Source organism: Microcebus murinus, chromosome X, assembly GCF_040939455.1.
Source record: "Microcebus murinus isolate Inina chromosome X, M.murinus_Inina_mat1.0, whole genome shotgun sequence".
NCBI lineage: Eukaryota > Metazoa > Chordata > Mammalia > Primates > Cheirogaleidae > Microcebus > Microcebus murinus.
In genome coordinates, this window is record NC_134136.1 from 111,377,656 (window position 1) to 111,390,335 (window position 12,680).

At 36.9% G+C, this 12,680-nt stretch overlaps 1 long non-coding RNA gene across 1 annotated transcript in view; it reads right to left on the reverse strand.

The window, feature by feature from the left end:
- The window catches only part of LOC142865947 (uncharacterized), a 134,139-nt gene that overhangs the window by 48,259 nt on the left and 73,200 nt on the right, over positions 1 to 12,680 (reverse strand). Inside the window, exons 2-3 of the long non-coding RNA XR_012916039.1 lie at positions 9,731 to 9,856; positions 7,027 to 7,083 (exon numbers count right to left, since the gene is read on the reverse strand). This is a non-coding gene — a long non-coding RNA (uncharacterized LOC142865947). The remainder of the gene's footprint in view (positions 1 to 7,026; positions 7,084 to 9,730; positions 9,857 to 12,680) is intronic.

A 12,680-nucleotide genomic window follows, 5' to 3' on the forward strand; every position in this document is an offset into this window, starting at 1 on the left:
GGAGGTTGTGTGGGACCCAGTACTAGCTCCCTCCCTAGAGTACTGCCATGGCCTTGACTCCAGGGAACTCTGTATGCCAGTCTCAGGGTTCACGGGGGTTGGGAGACTCTCCCATTGCTAGCATTACAGGAGCACACAGTGAGAATGTGGACCACTGGGGATTTCTCACTTATGCTTTCTCCTAATTGGGAAACCTCTCAGGGTTCCCAGCCAACCTTGTCCAGGCTGTCTGCCTCACCTCTTTCTCCTTCAGTGCTTCATATGTTTCTTGACATTTCTCTGCTGAATTCTAGCATTCTCTGTTAGATGTTCTATTTGAAGTGTGATTATCTATTCACTATTTTGATCTTGTTTGTATAGGAGTTGCATGTCCTGTGCCTCTACTCAGCCATCTTGAAACACTCCTCAGGAAGCAGTGTCTCTCACAGGCTGGCAGGTCCAGAATGCATGGCAGACATGGTGCACTAAAGCAATGGCCACTTCAGGCAACCAGCAGGTAGTTAGGGCCCCTCTGCCAGGTGTGTCCTCACACCATGGGTATCACACAAGGCAGGAGCACTACAGGAGACTGACATATACACCCTATCCCCCCCTAGGCAGGTCATGTGAGCCAGACCTTTGGGTTCCCCTCACGTCCCCAGAGCATCCCTCTACCACCTAAGGGTCCTGCAGTACGCCTGGCCCTCAATGCCTCTCTCTGTTGCTTGCTTTTTGTATATGTGTATAGGTCACACTTTGCTGTATCTTTGAATATTTTATAATTTTTGTTGAAAATGACATTTGGGGTAAATTATTATAGCAACTCTGGGTACTGACTCCCCTTCAGAGTGTGATTGTTACTGGTTTTTGCTTGGTTGTTTGTTTAGTGATATGCATGAACTATTTCTGCAAGTCTATTTCCCCCTCAGTGTGTAGCCTCTGAGTTTTTTCCCTTTGTTTTTAATCTTTCAGGGGTCACTCCTGTGTTATTATAAGGAACTTATTTGTAAAATGTTGCATCTAAGCCCCCTTAGCCAGATACCATTTCACTCTTTACCATGAGATGTTTGTGTGGCTTGGAGGCTACTGAATTCAAGGAGTTTATGGTTTTATTCCCACAGTCATCCCAGCACTAGTAGCTTAAAGATTCCTCTAATGCTAACTCTAGATATTGTGCAGCCTTGGGCATGTATATAGTCTTCCACACTACCAGGGATGACTGTGATACTATTTTTAAGCCTATCTTTTTAGGAGTCACCCCTAGGTTAGAGTACCTCACTGTTCATTAAGTGTTTTGTCAAAGATTTTTTTTTCAATCACCTTGTGCCAGTAAGACATCTTCCCTGTGTTAATGTGCCTGTCTGTGACTCTGCCCCATGTGTGACTCTGCCCCATGTACTTCTCTGACTGCTTCTGAGTGGGTACAGCATAAAGCATATGCATAGGCTTCACAAACTTTAATATTGAATGTGATCTAGGAAGACTATTCATGGCTATCTCTTTCCCCGGTCCTTGATATTAAACTTCTGTCTGTTCTGCTGATTTACTTCTGTGAGAACTACCACCTTGCCATTGTTTTCAATGTCTTTGGCATGGATTCTCCACTCACTGTTTCAAATAAATGTCCATCTCCTCCAACACAGCTGAGGTGCTCTTTACTCTCAAAGCTTGCTTTTACTCCTGGGCAGGACATTGTGCCACTGCACTGGAGCTGGTGATAGGGAACCACTTTCCCAGAGTAATGGCCCCATTCTAAGAATGGGCACTGAAGGACTAGAGAATGATGCCTGGTCTTCTTAGATTGCCCTTCCAAGCATGGCACCTTGATTCTACCAGTGATCTGGGACTCAGATAACTGGGGTCAGTATTCTTTGCCTGTATCATCTGAGGTAGAACTTTTACATTATGAATAGACACTGGGTGTGATAAGGGAAGCCAATACTCTCTTCTACACCCCTGAAATAAACCTTCTGCAACTCAGAAGTAGGAAGAATGAGAGGCAGCAGCAGCCTGCAACTCCTGGGATGAAAATATACTGCCAGACTTGGAGGTAGAGTGAGAGGAATCTGCCATATTCTTTGCTGCACATGCCTGGCCCAGAACTTCTGTAACAAAGAAATGGTAATTGGTGAATAATGGACCATGTTGTGGCTTAAATGCCACAAACTGTCATTGTCCAGGTAAGATTTAGCAAATTCTCTTTAATAAATGTTTCTCTTATGCTCTATGGTTTTAGGAAAATCTCCAAAAACCTTAATTTTCTTTTCTTTTGTAATTTTTATTGCTTAAATTGCTTTGCTAGAAAGGGAGTATAACATATTCCTTATTCCATCATTTCATAAGTTCTGCCTCCAGTAAAAAATCTGTATTCTTTGTACTCAGGGTTTCTTTTTTATTTTAATTTTTGTTTCTGTATTGTTTTTACTGATTTATTTTTTTATTTCAGCATATTATGGGGGTACAAATGTTTAGGCTACACATATTGCCCTCCCCTCCCCCAGAGTCAGAGCTTCAAGCGTGTCCATCCCCCAGATTGGGCGCATCACACTCATTATGTATGCATATACCCATCCCTTCCTCCCTCCTCCCATCTGCCCGATGCTCGATAAATATTATTCCTATATGTCCACTTAGGTGTTGATCAGTTAATAACAATTTGCTGGTGAGTACATGCGGTGCTTATTTTTTCATTCTTGGGATACTTCACTTAGTAGAATGGGTTCCAGCTCTATCCAGGAAAATACAAGAGGTGCTATATCACTGTTGTTTTTCATGGCTGAATCGTACTCCATGGTATACATATACCACATTTTATTAATCCACTCATGTACTGATGGGCACTTGGGTTGTTTGCACATCTTCTCAATTGTGAATTGTGCTGCTATAAACATTCGAGTGCAGATGTCTTTTTTACAGAATGTCTTTTTTTCTTTTGCCCAGTAATGAGATTGCTGGATCAAATGGTAGTTCTACTTGTAGCTCTTTGAGGTATCTCCATACTATTTTCCAAAGAGGTAGTACTAGTTTGCAGTCCCACCAGCAGTGTATGAGTGTTCCTATCTCTCTGCATCTAACATTTATTGTTTGGGACTTTTTGATAAAGGCCATTCTCACTGGAGATAAGTGATATCTCACTGTGGTTTTGATTTGCATTTCCCTGATGATTAGAGATGTTGAGCATTTTGATAACTTGTGTCTCCTTTATCATTTAGTTCAAAGAATGTTTTGATTTCCATCTTAATTTCCTCCTTAACCCAAAAATTGTTCTTCAGAAGGTTGTTTAGTTTCCATGACTTTGTATGGAGTTGATTTCTAATTCTATTCCACTATGGTCTGAGAAGTTACATGGTATAATTTCTGTTTTTTTAAAATTTATTGAGACCTGCTTTGTGGCCTAGGATATGGTCATTCTTAGAGAATGTGTCATGAGCTGATGAGAAAAATGTATATTCAGTGAGTTTTAGGTAGAATGTTCTGTAAATGTCAGTCAGACCCATTTTTCTAGCTTAAATCCTAAGTTAAGTTAGGTTAAGTTAAGTCCTAAGTTAAGACTTAAACTTAAATCTTAACTTTTAGTTTAAGTCCATTTATTTTTGTTGTTTATTTTCTGTTTGGAGGATCTATCCTGTTCTGTCAGAGGGGTGTTGAAGTCCCCAGCTATTATGGTGCTGCTGATTATCATTTTGTTTAGATCAAGTAGGATTTGCTTTATCAATCCAGTGCACCCAAGTTAGGTGCATAAATACTTTGAAATGTTATGTCTTCTTGTTGAATTGTACCCTTCACCATTATATAGTGACCATGTTTGTCTTTCATTACTTTTGTTGATTTGAAGACGAAGTTATGTTAAATCAGAACTGCCATGCCAGATTTATTTTGGGTTCCATTTATATGGGATATTGTTTTCCATTCCTTGACCTGAGTGTGAAATGCATTTCCTGAAGACAGCAGAAACTTGGCTTGTGTATGTTTATCTATTCGGCTAGCCTATGTCTCTTTAGTTGGCAGTTCAAGCCATTCACAATTATTGAAAGAATTGATAAATGGGGCAACTTTCTGTTCAACCTGTTCAGTTAAACTTTGTTGCTCTGTTTTCTCTCTTGAGCCATTGTGATATCTGGCCTTTGACCTTTAGCTTTGGGATGATTGGTGAGTGTTTATTGTGCTGATCTGTGTGTAATACTATTCTGAGTACTTCCTGGAGGGCAGGTCTTGTCTTAATGAATTCCCTCATGGTTTCTAGCCCAGTATTGTCCTCTTTGATGTTCAGTGTCTTCTTCCTTTGTTGTTGCTAATGAATGAACAGACAAAATTCCCAGGAAACTGGCTAGCAAGCTCTTCAGTATGGTGCTACTATATTCTGCACAGGTACTCCTCCTCCCGCTAACCTGACTCAGATTTGGGAAGTGAAACTTAAGTCTTTACTGTTCCCTACATCAATAGGAACACTGTTTCTTTCTAGTATATAGAGGCAAGACTTTATACATTCTCCCTCCTCTATGTAATGTTTCTCCAGTGTCCAGGGACTTTAAACACTGCCTATAAATTTCAGTCAAAAATCCATAGGCAAATCAGGACTTAATCATCTCTCATGCTACCCTAGAGTTTTTGATGTAGGTATGAAGATTTACTGTGGCACTGAACCTTACTTATACTGAGTACAAATCTTTATTACTTTCTAGTAAAACAAAACAAATTAAATCAAATTATTTTCTTCATAAGAGCTCTAAGATTTTTGGAACAATGCAACTGGTGTCCCCTGGAATCATCTTTATTGTTGGTTAAAATAATCAAAGAATACTGCTACCCTCCTTAAGTCATTGTTCTGAGTTACTCCCCTCAGCCTATACTTGCTGCCAATAAGGTACCACAGTGAAGTGGTTTCTAATCAGTGCTTTGAAACTCTTTCCTCCGGTGAACTTAACAATGCAGCCTAAGATGGTGGCAGATAGGCTGTGATGGTAAGCATTGCCAGATGTTTCATGGTTTATATTCTGAGTCGTCACTGCAATAAACACATTTCTAAATGGAAATGTATCTGTCATTAGCTGAACTGAAGTTCTAATAGGTCGCAGTTTCCCTGGTCCCTTAGAACTCTCCATTTTTACCCCAAATCATGGCCAAATATGGCAAGTGACTGCCTGGTCTATGTTCTAAGTCTGAGAAAATACCTTTGATTTCTCTTATATTGAAGAGTGATAATTTCTTATAAATTCTAACATTTTCTTTTTCTATTTCCCCTTAGACACAGGATCTCAGCTGAATTCTATTTTTATATGAGCTAATGCATTTCTTTTTATATCTGTTATTTTTTAGTGCCCTAAAAGGTGTCTTGAAAGGGCTTTTAGGACATATGTCCTAGGAAAAAAATAGACTTACTAATTTTTAAAGCAATAATTCCCTTACCTTTATCCACAGTGAAAACACATGGAAAACGTACTGATTTCATAGGGTCATAAATTACATAATGTCAATACCAAGAAATGAGATAAAAGTGGGGGCATTTTAGTTAATTAGTGGTGTCATGGGCCTTGCAGTATTGTCAGGAAGTCTACATTTAAATTCACAAAATGAAAAGATGGACACAGAGGAGGGATGAAGTGGCAGTAGCAAACTGTCTATTTCCATGGAGTGTTTGTCTCTCAGTGTATTCATAACTACCATTGTTTCATTATGTCTCACACTTTGTTAACCTGATATGAAGTCAAAGAGCAACGTCAAAAAGAACAGCTATGTATATACTCACTGTATTTTTCTTCGGAAGCATGCATGAATTATTTTTTACTTCATTCCGGGGGTAGAAGTAATATTTATAGTTAGCAATATGACTACTAAATTGTTAAGCATTTGACAAGGATTCAGAAGACTTGATTTTAATTCTGGTCTGCTACCAATACACTATGAAAGAGTTCCAATGTCTGAATACCTCCATGCTTCCAAATACAGAATGGGAATGTCAAAGTCTGTTTTTTCTATCTCCAGACTTTTATGATGATAAATGAAATGTGAGCTAAATATACATATATGAATATATTTAAAAACAACTTATTCATGAGGACTTTAAAGAAAGCAAGCAGTAAAAAATGACAAAAATAAACAATTATATTTTAAGGAGAATAAAACACAAATATAAATACTATGTTTCTCATTTAAGCCAAAATGTAGATGTAGATAAAATGGTTCCTTTTGTCATTAACAAAGTGGACCTACAAATAAGTGTCATGTCCAATTTGCACCGTTTACACACATTGTTATTTAAGGAATTTTCTTTTGTACTATCTACAACCACATTGTTATTTAAGTACATATATATAATATTAATATATTATATACAACATAAATATAATAATTATATAAATTATATATACACATAATTAAAGGTACTATTAAAAATTTGGTTGGAAAAACTCTCAAAATCTAAAATACAATACTTCATGTAGAAGAATAAAAAATTTATTTTTGTCAGAATTAATCATAGCACTTGAAAATCTGTGTGTATGTGTATGTATATAATTAAATAATGATTTTACTCTTCACAAAGAATAGTATTCTTGGAATGGTCTGGAATTTGTTCAGTTTGGGATAATTTGAAAGTTAATAAATATTTAAAGATAACACTTTCTGTGATACTAACATTTTTATAAGGACTTACGTATAACTTTATCCAACATAAAACTACAAAAAATTGAGTAGTTTTAATAAGCCAACCTATATATTTTATCTCTCTAAAATATAAATCTGATAATTTCAAAGTGATATATTAAAATAAATTATTAAAAATACTGGTAGAAGATATGCTTTATTTTATCTTCTAACTACTTTCTACTCTTTTTGCTATATAGCATTATTCTGGTTGTCTTGACCCTGCCAAAGGAATTCAGAGTGTAGAGAGTATGTGATTCCCAAAATACCATAGAATAGGCAAGATAACATTTTTGGATAATAATGTAATTGAATCTTTATGTTATTGTACTCAGTACCAAATATGAGACCCATTTTTCTTCAAAGTCAATGAAATAATGAAATATGCAATTAAAAGGTACTTACAGATGTCTTCCTCCTATAGCTGTCAGTGAAAATTCTCTGGAGTCATCTCCCCATAATCTATACAGAATTATACAAAATCATTCCTGCACATTGATTCTAAATAATTTTAAAGTATTAAAAGTTCCATTTTTAAAATTTCTTCTTCTCAGTAATCAAGAAGTACATATTCATCTAAATAAAGGCCAGGATGTGTTTTCATTCTTCAAAGTGCCTGATTTTGTGGGTTGTGGCAGAAGGAAGCCATGAATGTTAAGGCAGGTAATGAAAAAGAAACAGAGTGCAATCAGCGCTGGGAATTTGGTGATATGATAATTGGGAAGAATTAAATAAATTTTCCCTCATCTGAGTATTTCTTTCTGCCCTTTGACGATCAGTTATTCAGTTTAATAGCCATTGTATATAACTCAGCAAAAATGGAGAAAGTGGGACACAAAAATAATAAAATTTTGGCTTGTTTTGCTTAGCGTAATGTCCTCCAGTTTCATCCTTGTTACAAATGACAGAATCTCCTTCTTTTAAGGCTGAATAGTATTCCATTGTGTATATATACTACATTTTCTTTATCCATTCATTAACTGATGGACACTTAGGTTGATTCTATAGCGTGGTTATTGTGAATAGCTGCTGCAATGACTATAGGAGTGCAGCACAAAAATGATAACTATATGAGGTAATTCATTTATTAATTAGCCAGATTTAGCTTTTTGCAATGCAAATATACTTCAAAAGATCATGTTATAAAAAATACACATTTTATCTGTTAATTAAAAATCATTTTAAAAAATCAAATTTTGGCTTTTGAATTTTAAACATCTAGGATTAGAGGAACTAGAATAATTTATATTCAGAGACAATATATTTTAAAGAAGTCATGATCAGTAGGAAATAAAGGTTCTCTGATTTGGAGTAGACAAGCAATAGAGGAAATATGAAAACTAAAAAAGTCTGTGAGGGATTAGAATTTAGGGTGATAGGACCCAACCTGAAATGAATAATGAACAGGAACAGAGACTAGTAGAGACCACCAAGCTAAGGGGTGACTAAGTTGTCTTACTGTTTTTGATAACAGACAGTTTATTTCCTGGTGATTGTCTAGCAGGTGTGATGCTAACCTGAGCTCTAGATTTGTTCAATCCCCATTAAACTTAGCCTGTCAGGATAGGCCTGTTTTTCAATGTCAAAAGACACTCATAAGCCCTCACATAGGTAGGACCACAGCCACTTTCAGGAGTGAGTGTCAAATAAAAAGCCTCTTACATATGGACTTTTGTGGGACTGCACAGAATCAACTCACTAACTTTCCCTGGGCAGAAGAGACACATTCTAGATAGATAGGCTCTTTGAGGTCACTCCCATCATATGAACCTCAGATTACATTGCAGAACACTCCATACAAAAGTTGAATGAGTCTCTCTGGCCCTTTTAACATAATTGAACATATGAATATGTTATACAAGAAGCTATGCAAGATCAAGCAAATAATATTGTGATCTAAATATACTCCTTACGTATTTTTTGATGCAAATGTAAATGAGACTGTTTTTCTTAATTTCTTATTCAGATAGTGGGCTGTTAGTGTATAGAAATGCTTCTGATTTTTGTATGTTGATTCTGTAACTTATAACTTTACTGAATTTATTTACTAGTACTAACAGTTTTTTAGTAGAGTCTTTAGGGTTTTCTATATATAAGATCATGTCATCAGAAAAGAGACAATTTTACTTTTTCCTTTCCTGTCTTGATGCCTTTTGTTTCTTTTTCTTGCTAATTGATCTGGCTTAGACTTCCACTTCTATGTTGAACAGAAGTTGTGAGAGTGAGCATCCTTGGCTTGTTTGGGATCTTAGAGGAAAAAAGCCTCCAACTTTTCACCATTGAGGATGATGTTAAGCTGTAGGCTTGCCAATATACGGCCTTTAATATACTGCTAAATACCATTTGCTAGTATTTGTGCATCTATGTTCATCAGAGATTTTGACCAGTAGTTTTCTTTTCTTGTAGGGTCCTTATCTGGCTTTGGTGTCAGGGCAATTGCTGGCCTTGTAAATGACTTTGAAAGTATTTCCTACTCTTCAATTTTTTGGAAGAGTGTGAGAAGGACTGGTATCAGTTCTTCTTTAAATGTTTTGTAGCATTTAGCCATGAAGGCATCTGGTCCTGGGATTTCTGTTGATGGGAGACTTTTTATTACTGATTCAATTTCCTTACTCATTATTAGTCTGTTCAGATTTTCAATTTCTTCATGATTGAGTCTTAGCAAACACTTTCACCTACACTGTCCTTGTGGATATTTTCAGTTTGAGCCTGGATGTATTAGTAGGATATTAGCTCACATATCAATTTTGTATGAAATATGCCATGACTCTAATAGCTACAGAGTGAAGAAAATAGAACCCTATAATGCACTTTTTCACCCCCCTTGAGCATGGGTTCTCCAGAAAGCAACATGTGTCACAAAAGCTTAGGTGCTACTACTTTATTAGGAAATGCAACCCTAGGAAGCAGGAGTGAGGGAAGGAGACATGGTGAAGTAAGAAAGAAAAGGAAATCAATATAAATCCATACAGCACTGCATTTCTGACAGGCCAAATGCTTGTTATCAAGTACTACTGACTGAGCTATCTCATGGGTACAATTTCTAAACTAGCATATGAACAAATGCATCTCAGAACATTCCATCTGGAGGGAGGGTGGGAGACTTTACCTGCTGGCTCCAAGCTCCCTGTTCACACTGCTCCAAGGTTTGCTCCACTGCTCTTCTGGATTGTATTTGTACTGGAACTAAGCAGGTCCTGCAGCATTCCATGTCTCAGTGTCAATGAGGGATACCCTGGAGAAGTGTGACATGAGGAAAATTGCTGTTATTCAGTGCCTATGTGAAGCTGGTCAGAGTCTATGCCAAGATGGTTGCTACAGCAACAGCTGGGGCAGAACAAGTTATCAAAAGCTTGAGACATATAAGGCCAAGAGGCTCTGAAGTGGCATGTAAGTTATATTTAATATAATCTCTACCATGCTCATCTCCAGCCAAGGGTGACTCTAGTTGGAGTAGGAAACCCTGTTCGAGTAGCAGAAAATGAGATACCAGCCATGGAGACTATACCCTCTTATTTCTAAGTGAAACAATTGAAAGATGAGCTATTTTTAACAAATTAGACATAGGCAAGGCAGGATGGAGATGTTGATAGGTGGTCAGGGTCTGAGTCTGAGAAATGTCTTAGACTGATGAATTCTGACAGGCTACACAATTGAGGTTCTTGGCACATTCAGAACAAAACAACTATTGATGACGGTGGCAGCATATCTAAGTTGAACAAGATCATGGACCAGTAGAGAGATGGAAGGAATTATAATTAGTTTCCTTAACATTCTCTATAACATTGGACAAAGTAGTAACTAAGTTTGTGATAAGGTTGCACAGAATTTGGGGCACTCTCTATTGGCTGAGGCAGCTCTACGTGAAATCCTTTATTCTAATTTTAATCAAGTAAAATTTGGTGGAACTACAAACAGAAACTGAAGGTGAGAAAAGGTAACATGTCCCTCAGAAACCAGCAATTTAAAGAATTAAATTAGGAATGCAAATAATCCAATACAAGACTTTAGTTAATATATGTATTATCTATACATCAACAATGAGAAATAAAATTTATTTTAAAGCACTCATAACATAAATTAAAAAACAAATTTTCAAGTTTCCTATAACTACCATATAACCAAATATAGCAAAATAAAATCAGAAAAATCAATGACAAAAAGATAATATCTATAAAACACTAATCCAAATATATCAAAAATTAGACAATTCTGAATAATTTGTTTGTAAAAGTACAACTCATAGTGGAAATTGCAAAAATTTTGTAAAAGAAAAACTAGTCATTATATTTCAAACCTGAGTTTTATATCTAAAATAGTAATGAAAGGAAGTGCACAACTTTAACAACATTTCTAGAAAACTAGAAAGCATGAAGAACAATCAACTAATATTTCAATTCATGGAGGCAAAACAAGAACATGAAAATAAAGCACCAAAAATACAAGGAAAGAAATAAAAATCAACATATTTAAAACTATAAAAAAACACAGAATTGGTTAATAAATTCAAAATTAATGTTTTTAGGAAAGAAAAAATGAAACAAATGACATTTTGTCACGAATTTTATTTTTTAAAGGATGGGAATAAACAATATCAGCAATGAAAAATAGAAATATGACAAAATTTTCAAAAGAAATGTAAGAACAATATAATACCATAAATGAGTTTTTAGAGGAAATATGAAAAGTGGGGTGACATACAAAACTTTCTTAGAAAAATATAAATTAGCAAGAGAGTCATTAAGAAAAATAAAACTACATAATAAATTTTAAAAACAGTTAACATTCTTTCCCAATAAAGATATCAGAGCCATATGGATCTGTAAGTACTTTCTACTAAACCTTAAAAAACAGCTAATGCCAAAAGGAGATTAGAAAAGGGACACAGCAAGATGTTCAAATAGAAATCTCTAGCAATTGTCCATCTCCCCCAACACCAAATTCAACAACTATACACCCAAACAAGAACCTTCAGAAGAACCAAAAATCGGGTGAGTGATCACACCTAGTTTTAACATTATATCAAGGAAAGAGGCACTGAAGAAGGCAGAAAAGACAGTGTTGCATTACCTATGCCACCCCTTCCCCATCCCTGGCATTGCTGCCACCCAGTGGAGACAGAATCTGTGCCGAGCAAGGGAGAGTAAAGTGATTGTGAGACTGCACTGGAAGTCAGGGCCACTTTGGCACAGAGGAATACAGCACAGGGAAGAAATCTGCCGGTGCCCACAGAGGGAATAGGCTGACCTGGCCAGAGAGAAATCCTCTGTTCCAAAACCAAGTTCTGGCTAGCCCCACCATCAGCTGACAAAAATCAGCCTTGGGTCTGAACTAAATTTGTAAGACATTAGGACACACAAGCTGCAGTCCCCAGGTAATTCATAAGGCTGTGCTGGCTTCAATCCAGTGGCCTTAAGATGCATGTGACTCAGTGAGAAATCAGCCATGGTGGCCAAGCCAGCACCTGTGTCGCCCCTTCCCCAACTACAGGTAGTCTCCCTCTACTTGGGGAAAAGAAAGGGAAAAGTTCAGAGGACTTTGGTTTACAACTTGAGTATCAGCTTAGCCACAGTAGGATAAGGTACCAAACAGATTCTTGAAGTCCCTGAGAACAAGTCTTAGTTCCTGGAGGGCATTTCTGGACCTGACCTGGGCCAGAAGGAAACATGCTATCCTGAAGGGAATTACTCAGTTCTGGCAAAATTCACACCTACTGACTAAAGAGCTCTTGGGATTTGAATAAATATGAGAGGTAGCCAGGCAACAGTCACCACAGGCTGTGAGTGGGACTGGGCTGACTTTAGGTATAAACTAGTGCTAGTGGTTACAATTGCCCATGTCATACCTTTCCCAACTCCAGCAGCCCAGCACAGAGAGTGAGGAAACAGAGTGAGAGACTTGGCCTGGTATTCCAAGGAATTCTCCTGAATCTTACTCAAGTCCACCAAAGTGGTACAACCAGGAGACTGCAATAGTCATTACTGGGTCGGGGTACCCCAGTGCTGATATGGCTGCAATGACCAAAGATTTAGATCACAATACAAAATTCCCTTTGAATA